We start from the raw sequence: 20208 nt of genomic DNA on the forward strand, positions 1-20208 counted from the left end.
TGCACTAAATGTTTAATAATTTGTTTAGTCAATAAACTCATTCAAAAATCGGAGAAAATGGCATCATGCTAACCCTGTTGTAGCCTTCACAGCTCAAATTCCTGGATATATTAGACATGAGGAAAATTACTTTTCTCAGTCCATGTCAAACTTGTGTCTAGTGTGGATTCTAGCTCTGGTATTAATCAAGCCCTGTTCATCATGTCTTTAAAAGCTTCCCTTAATATCCTGCTAGCATGACATTTTGAAATGTTTCAAACCAGTCTTGATACTTCTGACCTCACTCATGCCATATATCTACTTTCCCTACCATTTCTTATAGTTAAGATTAACAAAAATGCTGATGCATCCTTTTGTGTACATTTATTATATCTGATTAAAAATAAAAAGCAAATGGTGTGTTAGATTTTTAACTGCTCTCTCTCCTCTTTTCCCAGGACTTTGCCAAAACTAGCTTGACATTTTGTATCTTTCTTCTGAAATAGTTCCCTGGTTTAGATGCTGTTTTTTTCTCACAGTGTTCCCGAGTCTTGTTGCTGTTATGCTTTATACTTAAAATAAACTTGAAATTGCTCAAATTCAAAAGTTGACAAGGAAAAGACGTTTAAACAACTGTTGCCATGCTGTTGGCATGTGTGGCCAGATAGCAGATTGTTTCTGTTTTCTCTGCAAAATACCCTCTGGAAATTTAAAGTGTGACTTCCTGAGGCACGGTGGGTTGCTATAACACCACACCCCTATGGCTGGGGTGGTCCTGCCATCCCCCTCTTCCCACTGCCATTTGACTTCCATTACCACCCTTCTTATTTGCACTGGTTCTGGTGCTGGTTGCGCCCTTCTGTGGGGCAATTCAGCTCACTAAAGCAGCAGGTTTGGCCTGTAGTGGGGAGGCAGAGGAAGACCAACAGTATCGGATCTGATACGAGAAAAAGGCAGGGCCAGGAGCTGGGGATGGGAAGAAATAAGTCCTCTCCTCAGGCTGCAATGATCTGTTGCGTTACATCAGCTGCTTCTGAAAAATATAAAGGTTCACTCTCTTACTATTCAGCACTATTTCCTTCCATTCCGGCCAAAGATCCCTGTCTCCCCCCACCTTATGCTCTGGCTGCTGTGCTTGTTGCACCCTTCCTTCAGGTATTTTAACTTCATAATCCCCCAGAAAAGCAGCCCAACAAAAGCAAGTCAGCAAAGTAAATTTAAGGTATGCTGATAGATGGCTGGTGTGTAAAGTCCTTCGGTGTTTAAGCTTTTCATATTGGTGAAGCTGGTTTAACGGCTGACTCAAGCAAATGTTCCTTCCATTGAGAGGGATCTTGAGGGTTTCAGTAGTATCAGGCTGAAGAGGGGACTGCTGCCCAATTGTTGATGCTTGCTTTCCTATTATCAAAGAATTTTTCTAGGAAGAGATGCAGTCCATTCTGACAATGGACTTGAATTTCTCCTGCAGCAACTCTTTTTTTTTTTTTTTCCTTTTAAAAAAACTCATTAGCTCCTGATGCAGTGATGTTAGGGGTAGATGTGGGCTCTGCTGGGCCCATGTTGTCTACCTTGACTTCAGGAAGGCTTTCAACACCGTCTCCCACATCATCCTCATAGGCAAGCTTAGGAAGTGTGGGTTAGATGAATGGGCAGTGGAATGGATTGAAAACTGGCTGATAGATAGAGCTCAGGGGGTGGTGATTAGTGGCACAGAGTCTAGTTGGAGGTCTGTAACAAGTGGTGTTCCCCAGGGGTCCGTACTGGGTCCAGTCCTGTTCAATATATTCATCAATGACCTGGATGAAGGGATAGAGTGTGCCCTCAGCAAGTTTGCTGATGGCACAAAACTGGGAGGAGTGGCTGACACCCTGGAAGATTGTGCTGCCATTCAGCGTGACTGGGACGGGCTGGAGAGTTGGGCAGAGAGGAACCTTATGAAATTCAACAAAGGCAAATGTAGGGTACTGCACATGGGGAGGAATAACCCCATGCATCAGTACAGGTTACGGACTGACCTGCTGGAGAGCAGCTCTCTGGAAAGGGACCTGGGAGTCCTGGTGGACAACAGGATGACCATGAGCCAGCAGTGTGCCCTTGTGGCCAAGAAGGCCAATGGCATCCTGGGGTGCATCAAGAAGAGCGTGGCAAGCAGGTGGAGGGAGGTTATCCTCCCCCTCTACTCTGCCCTGGTGAGGCCGCATCTGGAGTACTGTGTCCAGTTCTGGGCTCCCCGGTTCAAGAAGGACAGGGACCTGCTGGAGAGGGTACAGCAAAGGGCTACAAAGATGATTAGGGGACTGGAACATCTTTCTTATGAGGGAGGGCTGAGGGATTTGGGTCTTTTTAGTCTGGAGAGGAGAAGACTGAGGGGGGATCTTATCAATGCTTATAAATACTGAAGGGGTGGGTGCCAGGAGGATGGGGCCAGTCTCTTTTCAGTGGTGCCCAGTGACAGGACGAGAGGTAACGGGCACAAAAGTGGTCATAGGAAGTTCCATCTAAACATGAGGAGGAACTTCTTTACTTTGAGGGTGGTAGAGCACTGGAACAAGCTGCCCAGAGAGATTGTGGAGTCTCCTTCTCTGGAGATACTCAAAACTCACCTGGACGCATTCTTGTGCAATCTGCTCTAGGTGGACCTGCTCTGGCGGGGGGAGCTGGACTAGATGATCTCCAGAGGTCCCTTCCAACGCCTATCATTCTGTGATTCTGTGATTCTGTGAGGGCTGTCAATATTGCAGAGCTCTGAAATGGGGAAAGAAGGCTGGCATGGAAACAACTGATTGTCTTTCAGCAGTTGACTTTGCCTGCACTGTGCCCTACCCTGTACTGTACAGCAATCTCTCTGATTGATAGCAACGTAGAAAGAGAAGATGAAGGCTATCTGCTACTGGCCAGGCTAGGAAAAGAATTCTAGCTTTTCATGTAAAATTAATAAGCACAATATATTCCTCAAGCATTTGTTAAAATCTCCTCTTTTTTTAAAGTGGGATCTGTTACAGTCACACAATCAGCTGTAAAAAAGGGTTGCATTACTTACTGTTTGTATTGGCCACAACTGGTACCTGCACATAGCAGCGAGTTCATAAACACCTGTGGAAAAAGTGATTGGGAGTTAAAAAGTGGAGGTGGGAATGTAGAATAACATGTGTTGTCCAATTGCACATGAAGTAGCTGACATTTGCTTAAATGCATTTAACTGCACTTCACTGAAGCTTATTTTATAAAGCAAACAATTCAGGGAAGTTAGAAAGTAGCAAAATTGGCAAAAATGCTCCACCCTTAATATCTGGACTGAGAGATTTATTTTGAAATGGGCTGATGCTTCAACAGGCAGAAATCAGAGCTGCTTCTAAAAAGAGAAATGTTGGCTTACTTCCCCCTGTAGCCCCAATTTCCCTTTTGCTGTGGTAGAGTATCTGACCTGTGTGTAGCATTTACTTTTTTCCTCCTTACACCTCTGCAAAGTATTAGATTTCCCTGTCTAACTGGGACAGTTCAAACCAAAAAAAATTAATAGCTAAATACTTGGATTACTGCTTGTCACACTGACAGAGTCCTTCGTCGCTGCCTTTTTTTCTCCTCTGCTTCCAACTGCCACCTTGTCTATGTTGTTAATAGTGCGGTCTTAACAACTGCAGCAAGAAATGAATGAAACTGAGATTTCCAAGAAATCTTCTGTCTTGCTGAGATTTCATTTTCCTTCAGCTCTACATAGGATTTAGGGTACAGGTGCCCTGCGTGAATTTTGAAGGAGTTCTCTTGCAGCTGAAGGAAGTGCAAATCAAATTCTAGTTTAAATGTTCAAAGAAGAAAAGCAAAGTAGTTTCTTGAGTTAAAACTAAACCCACAACAGTTTCTAAGTCCATTTCAAAAGACTTTTCTTATTACATGCTTCTCTGGAACCAGGCAGTTATTCCTAGTTGCCCTTTTGCTTTGTCTCTTTCCTGAGATCTGTTTTATGTTTTAGTCTATAGGCTTATCTGTTTCCTGCCAGCTTACACCTTCATCAGGTGGCTTTGGCAGGGTGGAAGGGGGTGTTTTGAGCTATTGTCTAAATTTAACAACCACAAACAATCTGCCAAAGCACGTTGATGCTTACAGTCTGTCATGACTGCAAGTTTAGGTCTGTAACTCCTGCTGTTTTAAGCACAGCAGGTTATTTGCCATACCTTAGCCATGATAATGATTTATTAATAAACGAGAAAGTGCAAAACAGGATACATGATTCAAAAATATGATGCTGACAGTAATTGCTATTACAGATTTCTCTTTGTGCCTGTTCAGTGCTTTCAAAGGATATTTTATCTTCTTATTGAGGTCTTTTGACAGAACTGCAGCATTTTATTGCGCTAATTGGGCAGAAGGTCTTACAGTGTTATACAGACTGAAGAAGTTTAAAAGTGTGCAGAAAAAAATATGTTGCAAAGCTGTTGTTTAATCCACTATGAATAACTTGAAAAAGTTTCCAAAGGAAAGTCATCTTAAATATTCTTAAGTCAAAGAAAACATTTAAATCAGTTACTGAGAAGAAAATTTTCAAGAACCTCTCCTGAGAATAGATACATTACATTGTCATAATTAAATCACTGTAATAATTAAATCTCTCCACAGTCCTGCCACTATTAGTTAATTTAGCATTGAGTATCAAGCTTTTATTGCCTGTCATGCAGAATAATCTAGTGATCCTCCTGCAGCTGCCTCCTCCCACTGTACAGGGGAGATAGACTGTAAGGCCTGGGCGCACACATTCCTGGAACCTCTGAAAAAGTGGTTGTCCTCTGCATCTTAATTAGTTCTAGTGGTCTGTTAAAAGGTCTTTTATTTAGGGAGGAGCATGGAGAATACAATGAGGCTAGTCGTTGGTTCTTTTTTTGTTTTGTTTTTTTTTAAACTCAGGCAGCACTTGAGCAAATTAGGCAGGCTTCTCACTTCCTTTCAGGTTTTGCTGGATGTAACTATTAAAGGTTCAGGGTCTGTGGCTATACTAGTCATCTACAGATGAACCAACTTCAGTATTTGAGTCTGTGAAAGACATGTGATTTCCTATTGGGAGATCTTCAATTCAGTGACCTGGGACAGGTAATCCAGAAAAAGAAGGAGGTCTTGCCTTCAGTAATGGTTTCTTCTTTTGTCTTGGGCTTATTTACCAGCCCCCAGCCAGAGTCCAATACTCTCTAACCAGGTGCTCATACATGTACCCAGGTCTTTGATTTAGCAGAGTGATACAGCAATATACTGAAATCGCAGCACAAGCACAATATAGCAATTGCAATATACAGCAGAATCACAATACAAATGTACTGTACAAATTCCCATTACTGGTCTCTAAATGCTCACCGTCATGACACTGTGTGTCCCCAGCTGCCAGAAAGGAATATGTGGGTTAAACCTGGCTCAAGCCAGTTGCTCTCTTCCAAGCTGATTTTGTGAGTTGTTCAGTTTTTATACTTAATATTGGGCTGAAACACATGCATAGTCCCCTCCCACACTGGTCTGGCTAGCTCAGGAAAACATAACTCTCAATGAATTATTTCAGTGAAGGCTGTTTGTGCAATCTGATGACTGACTGATACAGCTGTATACCTGAAACAAAGGTTACCATCCAGTCCCTCTTGTGTTAATTTCAGCTTTCTTCATGACAATTCGTCATTATTCCTTACATTCTTCCCTGAGCTCATCATTCCTGCCCATGTCCTCTGGGCCTTCTTCCATTGCAGGGGTCAGTCACACATCCCCAACACCATCTCTTTTCAGAAGTGTCTTCACACATGCAAGAAGAAGTGAACTTTTTTGGCTTCAGGTGCATTACAGTCTGGACTTGTGGCTCAGAAAGGAAGGAATTTTCAGGGGTGGTACTTTTTTATGTTAAGAGGAAGGGATCTTGTTCTGGGCTTAAGAAATCCCAAGACTTCCACCTGCACTTTCAGGTTTAGGATAATAACCACAGCAGCTGGCTCTGCAGAGAAGGAAGCTTCAGGATACCCACTTTTACAGCTCAATCCAGAGTTCTCACTCTTTTTTTGTGTTTTTTTTTTCTTTTTTTCTTCTTTTCTTGTATTGATAGGATCAGACTCTTCATTCATCAGTTCACTGATACTGATGCTGTCAGGTCCAGGGGAATGGCACCTGCATGCAAAGAAAATCTAAACGGGGAGAGAGTTGTTCCCAGGCTGGCTGCAGAGCACCAAGGTGGGGTTTTCTGCTCTCACTAGAGCACATGCCACGTGAGCTCAGGCCACAGAGACTGGCCTCACAGATAAATGTTTCCATTTCTAAAATTTTAAGCTTGATCTACACTTGCAGGCTTGTCTCATAGGTGTCTTGAGCTGATACGGTGTTTTATCAAGTAATCTTGAGGTGGTGGTTTATCTGAGGGACTCCAGGAGTCACTGCCAAATGAATGAATGTTTGTGGTGTTATGTCCAAGGACTGAAAAAGAATTTATTTACCAATAACCTCTAATTCTGTAGTCTGCATGTACATTCAGTTCTGATCTTCATTTCTCTCTTTCTGAGTCCAGACAGGAAAATCCTTTTTATAGTTTTCTTCTTTTGACTGGCAAGGGACTGAAATTGCTCAGAGTTTATTTATGTGTCCAGCATGGCGAGGAACTGGGAAGGTTCTGCACTACAGGTACTACAGCATGGAAATCTCCTTGCTGTGAGTAATAGGAAATGTGTCTATCCCCCCAAGTGAATGTGCATATGGCTATTTCAGCTTGAGGAACTAGTTATTTGGAGCTAGTTATTTGGAGGTAATCTCTTTAAAATATGCACACACATAAACCACAGTTATAGTTATCAGTGGAGTTATCTTTTTTTGATACTGCCATCAGCTGACAGAATCAGATTTCCGGGTGGTAACTTTTCATGTAACCAAAAATATCTCTCTCTCTATATATATATGTAATATCTTTTACACTCAAATGTTCAAGCAAGCTTATGATGACATTATAATTAATCTAACAGTATCACTCTGTTGATAACCATTCTTCCATCAATATTGACATTTAACTCTTGGCCTGTCTACTAAGGTTGTTATGACTTACATTTTTTGCTTCATAGCTTAATAGCTGTCAGGTAATTGACATGTATATAACTTCAGTGATAAGATGTAATTGAATTAAACTAGTATCTGCAGATGGTGCTTTCTTGTGTTGTTCCACATGCTGCCTGACAGACTGGATTCCTACACCAAATCAAAAAACAGGCTCCTTCAACACCTTTTACTCCTTCAGTCACAGAAGAAATCATAAGCTTGCACGTGCAGTAGATGATATTGCGCTTGCTTGTTTTTGACAGTACTATCACCACAAAGTCTTGTGATCATGCTGTCTACTGAACCCATCATCTCTGTGGTGAGATATGGCTGTAGAAGTAAGACTTCTCCCCACTAGAAATATTTTCTAATCTTGAATGTTATCTCATTTTCTCTCACTTTTTCTTGTGTGCCTTGCCTTGCTCCTCTACAGCATCTCTCCTCTGTCTTACCAAAGATTCATTTTATCTTTTGTATGAATACTTTCAGAATTTAAACATCTGTGTTTCTTACCATATTTGCCTTTTCTGATCTTCTATACACAGTAATGAGACACTGACCTGCTCAGCTACAGAGGTTGTCAGCAGTTGGGCACTGGGATATGTGGAACGTGGGGCAGTAACCTTTTATTATGGACTGGTAACTTTTTACTGTTTCATACTATAAAATGTGCCACAGAGATGAAAATGCAAAACACTATTGGAAATGGCATTGGAATTAAAAGCAGGTCTCAGCTGAAGACTGCTTCGGGTTAATGGATGAGTTTGGCCTGAAGGAAGAGGAGGCTTGCTTATTACTTCAATGGGTTTTACTCTCTGTGCTTTCAAGCTGAGATTTTACTTTCATTCTACTTGTCTTTTGATTCCTATATATAAGATAATATATGTAAAAGGTATACAAATGAGCTCAGTGATTCTCCGGGGAGCTGAGAGCTTTCTGAGCAATGTCTTCACCACTGGCGTAACTTTCCTCCCACCAAAATCAACAGTAAAATTGCTGCCTGTGCTGACATGCTGAAAGCCTAACTCTGAACGTTTTGGGCAAAGCCTTGCTGAATCCCGTGGGGCTGGGACTTCTTCTTTGTATTGCTGAAAAAGGTAGCATTGTATCATTGGAAAGTCCACTGTGGGTTTTTCTCATCAGCCTTGTGCAGAAGAGGGGGCACTGGGGCAGCATCATTGTTTCAGACAAGACTCAGTAGCATCGTTCTTTGGCAACAATGTCATGAAGCCATATATGGCTTCATCTGCTAAGTGTTTGCTCATGATGTCACAAATGGTAGATGGACTCCACAGCAGTGTGACAGTCTGCTGCACTGCTGTGAGATGATGGTAAGGCAAAATCCAGCGGCAATGATAAATGGTTATTTACCTGAGTGAATAAGGTGTCTGATAGCATTCCTAGTCAAATGATCATCCCCATTATCCGTAGAGGAATTAAATTCTGAAGTGTTCCTGCAGTCTTTTTTTTTTGCTCCTTTAGATTTTGCTGATTATCTGATGCATCTGAAGTTAATGCATCATGCTTTCTGGGCTTGCTGGGAGCCTCAAAACATGGCAGACCTTATGAAACCAGTCTGTTGGCTGACTGAAACATTGTTTGAGGCAGGCACATTGCTTTGGAAGTGAATGTGAGGAGTTGTCCCAGTGAGGGCAAATAAGGGTGATAATGTGGAGAAGGGTGACAGCAGCGCAGTTTGTTTCATTAGAGCCTGAAGCAGTCAAAAGGCCTTTTGGGGCCTTTGTGGAGTTTCGTGGGAGTTTCATTTGTTCTGCAAGCTCTACAAGAGCCATGGCAAGTTGTCTCCTGGCACTCTTCCCTGTCATCTGTCGGTCTGTTAGGGTATGGACCTGCGCTTATCAGCCTTCCTTTGGAGAGCTGCTCCTCTTCCCAGCCTCAGACCCTCTGTGCCGCAGCAGTAGTTTGCAGAGCGTTTTGGCTGTGACCCAATACGTGCCTCCTTCTACTAATACACACAAACTGTTGGACTGTGCTCCCAGTTCAGGGAGTTATCCCAACCCAGCCTTTGTTTGCTATTCGATGAGGTTACCTAAACGGCTTAATTAGGTTAATTCTTCTGACTAGGCACAGACAGGCCATTAAACAGTTATAGGAAATAGGATATTCTGGCATGGTAGAAAAGACAAATCTCATCTTTACATATTTTTATAAGTAACATCAATTATGCTTTCTAGTGAGGTGAAGCTGTAAATATTTGGGTTTTGTATTCAGCTTCTCTGGCTTGTCAGAAGCAAGATAAATGACAGATTTCAAAGATGTCATCCAGCAGAGATACCTTTTTGGGTCTCAAAACCTCTCAGTTTAAAAACTTTAAACTATTTGATAAACTTATACAGTTTTAAGATATATCCATTGGTTGCATATGCCACCAAATAATTACAGGACATTCTACTAGCTAACATTACCTTCCTATCCCTTATGTTATGATTGTATGTTGCCTAAAAGTTAATTTTTGCAAATTACATAAAAACATACTCTGACTTCACTTGGAAACTGGCTTCATATACTAAGTTATTATGGACAGGAAATTCCAGAAGTTATTGTATGTGAAAGGTTTCTGGGTCTACATTTAAGTGTACTATCTGTTCATGAGCCAGTGAAAATGGAAGCCCAAAATACGCCACAGATGTTCAAAACGATGGTCCTACATATTTTACCTCATTGGTTCCTACCTATGAATATTTCTAGCTAATCTTAAGAAACCTCTAGAAGGAATAAATATTATTCTTCATAAATTATTTTACATTAACCCAAAAATACAGACTCAGCATGGCAAGCAGCCATCTCTGGGTAGAAGGCTCACATCCCAGCTCAAACCATCAGGAGGTAGTCTTCACAACAGCAGTGGACTGACTTGAGCCCTGCTGTGACATGACTAGAGAAGGACAGAAGCAACTTAGCAGGAGGTATTAAATGAAGAACCTCTTGCAAACTTCCCCAGCACTGTTTTCCCTTGGAGAAGTTGGCTTTACGATGCTGGTTAGGGTGACCACTGTGACAGAGGTGAGGTCTGGTCTGCCAACTGGCTGCTGACAGAGCAGTTTCTGTTTTTTAACCAGGGGTGATCTGAAGTAGAATGCATGAACTTCATAGGAGCTGCCCTGTTCAACTGAGTGTCCTGACTGCTATGTTAAAATTCCCACTTTGTAAAGTTCTTGGTCGTAATGTAGCTGAGTCGGGGGGACTTTGCTCTCGGCATGCCACAGCCTCTGAAATATGAGTCCAGGCTGGGTCCAGCCCAAGGCCCAGACCTCCTTCTTCCTGGGCAAGATTTGCAACCATTTGATATGCAAAAGATGCGTGCATCTCAAACGTCAGGGGTCTTGCTCGCAGAAGGACTAAACAGCCTGGATCCTGGGTGGCTGAAGGTGCTTGGCATTGCCAGTGGCGCCTAACTTAAGCAAACCCAGACACCATTTGGAGATGGAGCATTTCTAAGTGGAGCAGACTCAGTTTACCTTTGCAGGACTTCAGCATCTTCTCATCTGGCTGGCACCTAGAAAGTCAGGCATGTAAAATCTCAGCAAAGCAGTGCCTGAATGAGGTGGCTGTACTGCACTCACATTGTCTGTCAGACAAACAGGGAGCCTTTTAACATTTCTATCATCTCCAGTTTTGAGGGGGGAGGGCATGTAAGGGGTGATGAGGCACACTGCTGATGAATGGTTGGCAGGGGAAAGTTTCTGGAGAGCCCTCAAGGTGAAGGGAAATGGTCAGAACAAGTCTGAATCAACCAGAGAGTGGCCACAAAAACACTTGTTGCTTTTTTTTTTTTTTCCTCCTGTCCTCTTCCAATTTATTTCTGAAAGCTAAAGATGCAGGCACAAGCACCTGTCCTGTAGCTCAGCAGCCCATGTTGAGGAGCTATGTTTCTCATCCCCGGAGTTTTGTGAGGCTGAATGTGGCTGAGACAATTGGTGGTACTGCTGCATTTTCTGTAAAAATAGTAGCTTTCAGAAAAAAAAAGGTAGAACAACTCATGATGTACAAAAATTCAAGTATGAGGGTATATTCATGAAGCACAATCTCATAAGGCTATTGTGTACTTGCAGATTTGAGTATATAATATATATCATTTTTCCACAGAAATGCAACTGCTAATACACATGCTGAAAATGCACATGGTGGAGAACTTGTTAACTGTGGAAATAACTGTTTTTCTGTAATCCAAGCAGCTATCAACAGGCGTAGAGCAGCAGAGGAAAACGGACAACAGCAATTGCATTTCTTTTTATTGAAACATCATGAAAAAAGCCACAAGCACCAGAGCAACTTTCAGTAACGTAATGAAGAAAGAGACAAAAGAATATTTAGCCTCCAAGCGTTCCTAGCAAATATGTTATGTTTTCATCTTTTGGACAATAGAGAATTATTATCTGTGTCAAGATGTATTTCTAAAGCTAAAGAGAAACCTCCTTGTGAATCATGTGTGGATGATGTGGACCCACAAAGCAACCATCTCTGCTAACTCAGGAAAAGATTATAAAGAGCAAATGCCCTCAAATGCAGGCAGGAACAGAGCCTGTAGACCTCATCCAATTTCTGACAAAGCGTTTGATTTTGCTATGGTTTCTCCACGGGAGTCCCCCACCCTCCCACACCAGATACAGCGGCTCCAAAAAGAAAATCTATCAGCTACCACGATTCAGGCTGTGTGGCGGGGCTATTGTCTCTGAAGAGAAATGGACGAAATGAACAAAGCTGCTGCCAGGATTCAGGCAGCTTATCGAGGCCATAGGACGTGGCAAGAATTGCCCTTTGGGTTTTATGATTGCCTTGGGGATAAAAAGCTGGTATTAAATTGGAAGGAGAAAGCAGAAAAGAGGACAATGACTCTCCCTCTTGTCATGGAGCACTGTATAGGCTGGGATAAGGGCTCCCAGGCACCGGGCGTTACCACTGAAAATGAGAAGCCAAGAGGTCGATGCAGAGATGGACATGAACCAGGTGCTTCTGTCATTCCCAGAGCAGTTGTCTTCAAAACAGAGTTTTCTCTCACACCCTGCAAAGTCTTGACCCTTGCTAATAGTTTGCTTACCCCTGAAGTCTTGCAATCCTTGACATCTGAACAGCAAGCCCATGATGCTGCAGCTAAAGTTTGGACTGTGACCAGCATTTACCAAAGCAGAGATGAGCTTGACAAAACAGAAAGACAAGCTAAAAAATTAGCAGAGCTGAGCCAGATCTTCATTTACAGTTATCAACTCAGACCAGACAGTTGTGGAAGTTCTCATATTTCAGAGCTACCTACTGTCACCAAAATGCAGAAATTGACCACAGAGCCCCAAGACACAGTGCCATGTCCTGAACGAGACCTCACTGTAAGGTTAGAACTGAAAAAGGAAAACAAAGAGTCTAATGCAGAAGCCAATGCACCATCTATTAGAAACATTAATGTGCATACAGTGGTGAAGAGCCTGTGTACCTCCAAAAGGTCCATCGCCCTGTATGTCTCCAGTCCCAATGGAGCAGTGGAAGGTTTTTACAGGGAAACAGGTTGCGGGCAGTTGCATGGACTGTACACTGTCAGAAGGCACAGGGACTCAAAGCTGTCTCAAGTCTGCATTCATGTAAATGTGGTGGAAACGGGAAGGAGGGCAGGCAGGAGTTCATCACGGTAGGAAGGCGCCAAGAAAACCCAGGACTGGGACGGCTCTTGATCTGCAAAACCTCATCCCTGTACTCACAGGGCCTGGTCACCACTGAAACAACTGTCTGAGCACAGCTGGAACGTGAGTTCAGTTCTGTCAGTCTCCATCAGAGGTTCCTGTCAGCCCTTTCCCGGCTTGCTGTGCTAAGTGGCTGCCTGCTCCCCAGCTGACACAAAGATCTTTTTTCCGTTGCCCACTATGTGAAAGAGGTTAAATCTGTTGAGGCGAGTGGTAATTGCTGCCACAAACAGGTCCGTGCACAACTGCAAAATTCTTACATATTTTTAGAGCTTGTTACCTAGCCCCGATTGACATTATGCAGAGTTCAGCTACAAATGCATCATTCAAAGCACGCGTTTTCAAAACTACACACGTTACTCTCGCTCCCAAATAAAGCTCACACAGCACGTAATCCGCATCGTAGCCCAGACGAGTCCGACGGACCGATTATATCCACAGACCTTAACACAGCACGGCCCTAGGCACTCCAGCGAGAGTGCTGCCTGCACATCATCGCGGCGCTGCCTGCACTGCCCGGGTCCTGCCAGGGAGGGGAGCTGGAACAGCATGGGAGAGGCGGGAGGGACACGTCCACAACAGAGACTGAAAAGGAAAAAGGCAAGGAGAAGGTGAAAGGACCTTCTCTCGTCGTGAGAGGAGGAAAAAAAGGAGGAGGAGTAAAGTGGCCGCTGTGCTGGGGCACCGCAGGAGAGCTGAAGGCTGATGGGATGCGGTGCAGCTGCCCGTGGGAAAAGGGTGCATGGAGGAGGAGGAAGGGATGGAGGGCAAACAGCAGGGAGGGAGAAGCTGAATGGGGTTGTGCTCGGTGGGGGCTGTAAGCAAGCCAAGAGAAGTGACAGCAGGAAGGTGCCTGGGGGAGACAGGGAGCTGGAGGAGAGGGGAGAGGCTCAGGGTGGATGGGCAGGTGGATGGCTGGCTGCAAACTCTGTGCCCTCTGGCACGTGGAAGTGGCTGGTGCTGCAAAAGTTGCTGGTGATCTGGGCGAAGAACATCCTTCGCCCAGAGACGATGCATGTTTTAGGAAGCTGCTGGTGGGGAGAGGTGTCTGCTGACGGCAAGGACTGAGAGCAGGGAGGATCAGACGGGAAGTGCCAGGGCAAAGACGAGGGTCCAGGAGTGCTGCCCTTTCCCACCCCACTTTTGCTCCAGAAACTGTGCCTCACCCCTTTGGGACTGGTGTTCGCCTGCTGGCTCCCTGTGTGGTGTGAGGTGGCACAAAGGCAACTCAGTCCTCCCTTGGGAGCTCTGGGGAGCCTGGCTCCATCCCAAATACTGGCACCCCAGGCCTGCCTCCCTTGGCTCCTGGCATACCAGCCCCAGGGACCAGGGAGGCTGAGGTGGGTTGGGGAGGGAGAAGACACATTCACATGGAGGGAGCCTCCTGACCCATAGCTGCTGCAACAGCCTCGCCTCTGCAGCCTCTCTTTTCTCCTCCCTGCAGCTAACAATCCTGGCGATGCTGCAAACCCCTCTCCGGCTCTTGGTTCTGGAAATGAGGCCTCTCGGTTTTGGTTCGCAGCATCTCCCACCCACGTCCTTCCTTCCCACCATCCTTCTCCCCTCAGTCCAGGTTCCCCACCCTCTGGCCACCAGCCAGTACTGCCACCTCTCCCTGGAAAACGTGTTTTCCACGCTCAGCTGCATGATGACTTTGGGTAACATGGGTTGGCACTCTCCATCATAACCTCAAGCTTCGTATCAGTTACAAATCCCATGAAACCTGTGGAAAAGCAAAGGCAGGTTCTCAACAGAGAAGATTCAAGTTTTAACCAGGAATTCATTTGCTATCTCAGGATGGATGCTCCTCATGCTTCATGGCCCAGCTGGTAAAATGGAGTATTCATGTGAACCTCCCTTCCCAAAATGTTGGAGAGCATGACTGAATAAGGACTTGTAAACAGAAAGCATCATCAGCAAGTAAACAGGATTTATGTCTCCAATACCCTCCTCTGGTTGCCAGAAAACTTTGGAAGCCAAAGACCAGGCAAGCTAGGTCCCTACCTCTTGTCACAATCTAGGCAGTGGGTGGAGGCAATGGTAAAGCAAGCCTACATCACATTTCCATCCAAGTAACTGCCATGTAGTAGCAAAAAACCTACTCCTATAGCCAGCTAATAGATTAACTTCATTACCTCAAGGCAGCAGGCTGAAGCCTTATGAAAACCAGTTTCTCTCCAGCCTGTGACACAGCACTGTCTAACAGAGCAGCGCCTGGAAGTGATCTCAGGCAGTAATCACGATCAGAGGTGTCAATGGGCAAAGGCTGGGGGTTGCAGTCATGAAGCTGTGGTTCTGTAAAAATGATGGCTGATGCCTGAGGGTGCTGAGCCCTGTACAGGAGCAGAAACATGCAGGAAAGCATGGGGTAGTTTGCACAGAACGTCTTTAAGGGGTAGCTTTGATAAAGGAAAATTTGCATCAGGGCAGGATAATTGTGCTTAGTCCATGCTCATCTTTATGGCAGATTGTGGCACTGTCTGTCCGTACCACTCCAGCCAAATGTCTGCCGTTCTCTTGGTGCCAGCGTGAAAAAAGGACCCTACTGTGCACCTTGACGAGTCGTGTGCTTATGCCTGGTCTGGATCTAATGCGTAAACTGAGCAGTCTGGTAGTGACAGCAGATGGTGATAACATGGCACTTCATTCAAGAGAGTCTCTTGATAGCATTGTTGTTTCTGAGTTACTTTCTGTAGGTGGGATGAAGAAAGGTGCAGAGGAAACCAGCCACTCCTCCAGCCCTGCCAGGTGAACACTGTCAGAGCCGAGGAGCTAACGAGGGCCCTTGCAGATTTCCCATGTGTAGTACGGTAGCGGAAAAGGCAAACCCACTGAGCTGCTGCCAGTGGCTTGCCCGAGAGCTATGGATGAGGCAGGCTGCAAGTCCACAGCAGCACGAATAAGGTAGTAGGACACTACAAGAAGGTTACCTGTAGCATCAACATGACTTTGAACCACACTGAAATGACATCTTTTTCATTACAGGAAGCTGAATAGTCTGATAAGTTTACAGCTGCCAGTTACCAATCCTCTGTGAGGACCTTAGATAAGGCAAATCTCAATCACATAGCTTATGACTGTAGCAAAACCTGGGCCACTGCAAGACATGGGCTCAGCTGTTGCTGAAAAAAGCAGGCTTCCCACATAATAGTCAGCAAGCAATTAAATTCCTCTAGATTACCAATGTGTATCAGTGGATGAAGACAAACTCTGAGGGTATGCAAATAGCCATGAATGGTCTTGTTTGCAGCAAATGTGTGGGGTTACTGTGCCAGCAGAGAGACAGAAAGAATAGCCAGAAAGAATAAATCAAAGAAGGAAGTGTTTCAGGTCTGGGTGCAAACCAAAAGAATTTTGCACCACTCTTCCTTGAACTTGAAAAGTTCAGGAAAAAAGGTCCTCTTTGAAGAGAGACGGAAAAGTGACTTTCATTTGGGAAGAAAATGGAGGAGATCCTGAGATCCCTTGGCAGAGGGACAGGAAAAGAGGAACCCGTGTCCCTTTTGATATCAGCAATTTCTGGCGCATTCTGAAAGGAGCCCTGTCCAAGGTGTCGCTGGGGAGGAGTGACACCTATAGAAGAACTGGCTAAATAATCCAAGGTCCCATCACCCTCATTGCTAAACACAAGGCCTTGGCACAACATACTTTGTTAAGCTGTGCCAATAGATAGTACTGTGCAAGCACTTCTGTGCTGTTGTTGTGATGTTTTATGTATGAGTGATGAGAGAGAAATTTAGAAATCAGCCCTATTTTCCCACCTATATCTTACTGTTTTTTTCCTCCCAAAATCCATTTTATAGCTGTAAAATGGCAAGTGTAGTATGAAAAATGAAAAAGCTAAGTTAGGTCTGTAGGGAGGCTGCTTCTTTTATTAGACCAACTGATACAGCTGGAGCAAGCAGACAATCTTTCAGGCATGTGATCTATCTTTGGGGCTGATCTGCAGCCTGTTTTTTTCCCCAGCTGTAACTGGCAGCATAATAAAAGACATTTCTCCTCCATAAAAACCTTGCCTCACTTCTAATCCTAGACCGCAGTGGCTATAGCCACCCAAATACCGCCACAAACAAATCAGTCAGAGTTTAGGACCCAGAGCCCTGTTTTAGGCTTACGGGATGTGACAGCTGACTGAAAATCAATGAAGTGTGATTTACGGAGCGTCATAATGAGGCAAGATAAGGCTCGAAAGGTGCTGTCTTGCCTTGCAGACTCAGTGGTCCACCTTGATTTTTAAGTAGATTGTTTTAGTTCCCTACTATGATGTGACTGATTTGCTTATGAAAACAAAAGATCAGATTTAAAGGAAAAGCCACCGGTGTGCCCATGCTTTGCCTAGTGCTCTTTGTGCTGCATCTGAGCCACTCAGGTAAGTGCGATTTCTTCTTCTTCCAAATTGAGCTGCAGATGTTCAAGATTTTTTTTCTGCTGGCCAGCTAGCTGCTGCTTGCTAGGACAGTGTAGATGCTGGCTTCCCTTGGTCCTCTTCTTAACACTGTCTGACTAGCGAAAGAGGGTTCTATCAGCCGCTGCCTTTGTATTGCAGCCACAGCCAGTTTGGCAACAAGGTTTTCATAACTGGGGTAGGGGGGTGGTCACTGGGTAGAAGTTAACAAATACATCCTAAGCTCGACTCTCACTGCTAAAGGCAGTTACCGGAGAATCTCCATCACCAGGAGGAAAACTGAAATGCCTCAGGCGGCGAGCTGATGAGAGGCTAAGCGTCCTGTCTGTATTTCTTGGGGTGTTTTGCACGTTTGTTTAGCAGACTCCCTTCTCCAGCACTCCTGCTCCTGCACCTGTGGGGAACTGCTCCTGGCATGGACCACAGAGAGAAACAGAAATCCGGGGGAAAGGAGATATGGCAAACAGTGCTCGGTTACTAGTACGTGCAATAACCTGCCAGGGAGCTCCCTGACTTTTGCCTTCTCTGTACACCATATGATAAATTCAGAGATGCATCTGTCCTATGGCCGCTTCTCTGTTTTTTCAAAGGCAGTGCTACTTTGTTCAGTGGTTTCTCCATGGCTTTATCTAACTTAATCATCAGATGGGGCTTGATCAAAGGAGCTGTTAGGCTATTTTTTCCACTTGATACGTCTTCCTTCTCATTAAAAACTTCTGCTTTTGAACTGTCCTCCTGCAAGTACTGAGGCTGTCTTATAAGGGCATCAATCTTGTTCCTTCTGGCTTTCTTCTTTGTGAGACTTCTCAAGTCTTTTTCACTCTTTTCTGTGGATTCCCCAGCAGCTGAGAATCAACACACCCAGCCTCAAAACCAGCTTTACCACCTCTCTGCTATACCCTCTTGGAGTATTAGGGCCCTTGGACTTCATGTGAGGTATGTCCTGTGAAATGGCACCGTTTTCCTGTGAGGGAGTTCATACTCAGCCACGGACACTGTGCCCATAGTGTGTGTGGTTGTGTATGTGTGTGTAGGGAGTAATACACAAATAAACCCAGAGCAATGTATTCCAGCATTAAGATAAAGCTGGTTTTGATCCTACATGTTTTTGGGTTATGGATTTTTACTGTTCAATGTTTTTCCTGTTAAATTAAAACAACCACACACCCCTGTGAACCTCCTAAATCGAAAGCAAAAGGACTGGGAGCCAGGGTCTCTGCAGGGACTCTTATGTGTCAGTGGATTGCACCACTGAGGTTGTGGGTAGTGAGGGGGGAGAAGTATGTTCTTTCTCTTCCTTTGGTTGTGGATGCAACCCCTGTCTGGCATGTTTGGGCAGGCAATCCAGTTTCCTAGGACAGATCCCAGTCTCTGTCCCCCATTTGCTGTGGTGGAGATAGGGTTAGCCCTGGCATGAGAATAAACCCTGGAGCAAGCAGAAGGGGCATTTGTGGTTTCCCAGTTGGTAATAGCAGACCTCAAAGGCTTGTGAGAAAGCAGCAAGACACAGGGTGGCCACAGAGGCTGCTATAAACTGTATTGACAGTTGCATGAGCCCATCCCTGCCTGTGGTGCAAAGCAGGTGAAAAGGAGTGTGAAAGCTCCCTCTGACCAGCAGGCCTCCACCTCCCCAGGGTTTGGTAACCCCACCACAACTGCACATCCAACAACAGAGGACAAGCACAGGCTGTGCTAGAACATCTGACAGTAAAGTAATTGTTACCCTGTGAGTGGCAGTCATTAGGCTTCAGAGTTTACAGCTCGTCAAAGAGGAATGGGCATTTGCTGTGGCTGGAAGCAGGGGATGACAGTGCTGCGTGGACCTTGTACTATCCTGAGAGAATACAGACTGCATCAGGGAATGATTTTGTCCAATGGGAAGCTCTGCTGTGGGGGCAGGTTTTTGATTCAGGCAGCCCTTCAGCTGTGCTGCTTTCTGCCAGGTCTCCCCCTGCCCATGGACTCACATAGACCCTGCCGAGGGACATGAGGCTGCACAGCCTGTCTTGCCCAGGGGATGGGCAGCAGCTGCTGGGGGAAGAGGACAGGGACAGGGATGGTGGTCTGTGGTCACACACTTTCCTCCGTGCATGTGGCAGAGCATTACCCTCTGCCTCCGGTTTTCTCTCTGGAGGGGCTGCTGGGCTCGGATGCCCTTTCCTCTCTCCCCGTGGCACAGGGACCCTGCCTTACCTCTGATGTTTGCTGCATAGCATGTGTGAGCCCCTCAGCTGTGCCTCCTCTGCCAGGGCTCTCCCATTGCCCTGTCCTCATACCGTCCCTTGGCCGTGACCCTCTGTCTGCGGACCTCTCCTGCACCTAATGGCTGGCAATCCCAGCACAGGTGTCCTGCTCACATTGAGGCTGGCAGGGCACTGGTGGTGAGGGGACAAGGTGTGCCCCAGGCAGTGCCCTGTGAGGTCCCCTTTGACTGCTGGCACAGCAATATTGCTGTGACCCCTGCAGCACAGGGCCGATCACCACGAGCTTCTTTTTCCTCCTTGGTGCCTTTGAAGAGAGGTGAAATCCTTCTCATCCTTGGGTGCTCTGTGTGTGTACAAGGGAAGAGGTGGTGGTTGTGTCAGGACCTCAGCATAACGGACAGTGGGGCTGGCATTTGGGAAAGGATGGAGGGTCTGAACGGTCCTTTCCCTTCCATGGTAGCAGGTGGAAGAGGAAGCATGGTGGCAGGGAGCAGGGGAGTCCCAAGCCTTGCAGGTACAGACCACGATGGCTCCATGCTTGGTTGCAGGCAGACCTGGCCCTGGTTGCATCATCCAGCTCCTCCTGCTGCCAGATGAGCAAATTTTGCTTTTTGCTTCGCCGATGCTGTTGCCCACCCACCCCCGAATGGGAGAATTCAGCTTTCTCAATGATTTGCTGCTATCCCCTGGTTAACCCCAGAAGGAGGATTTGTTTCCAAGTGCTGCATGAGGCTCCCTTAGATTTGACTTACAGGCCTTGTAGCTTCAAGCAATGAAATCCCACCACCCCAATCCTTGCACAGGGCAGCCTCCACCTCAGAGAGGCCATAGACACTGACCAAGTGCAAGTGAAATCCCTCAGCCCTGAAATACCCTCAGTGTATTGCTG

The sequence above is a fragment of the Gavia stellata genome, chromosome Z, assembly GCF_030936135.1.
Source record: "Gavia stellata isolate bGavSte3 chromosome Z, bGavSte3.hap2, whole genome shotgun sequence".
Lineage (NCBI taxonomy): Eukaryota > Metazoa > Chordata > Aves > Gaviiformes > Gaviidae > Gavia > Gavia stellata.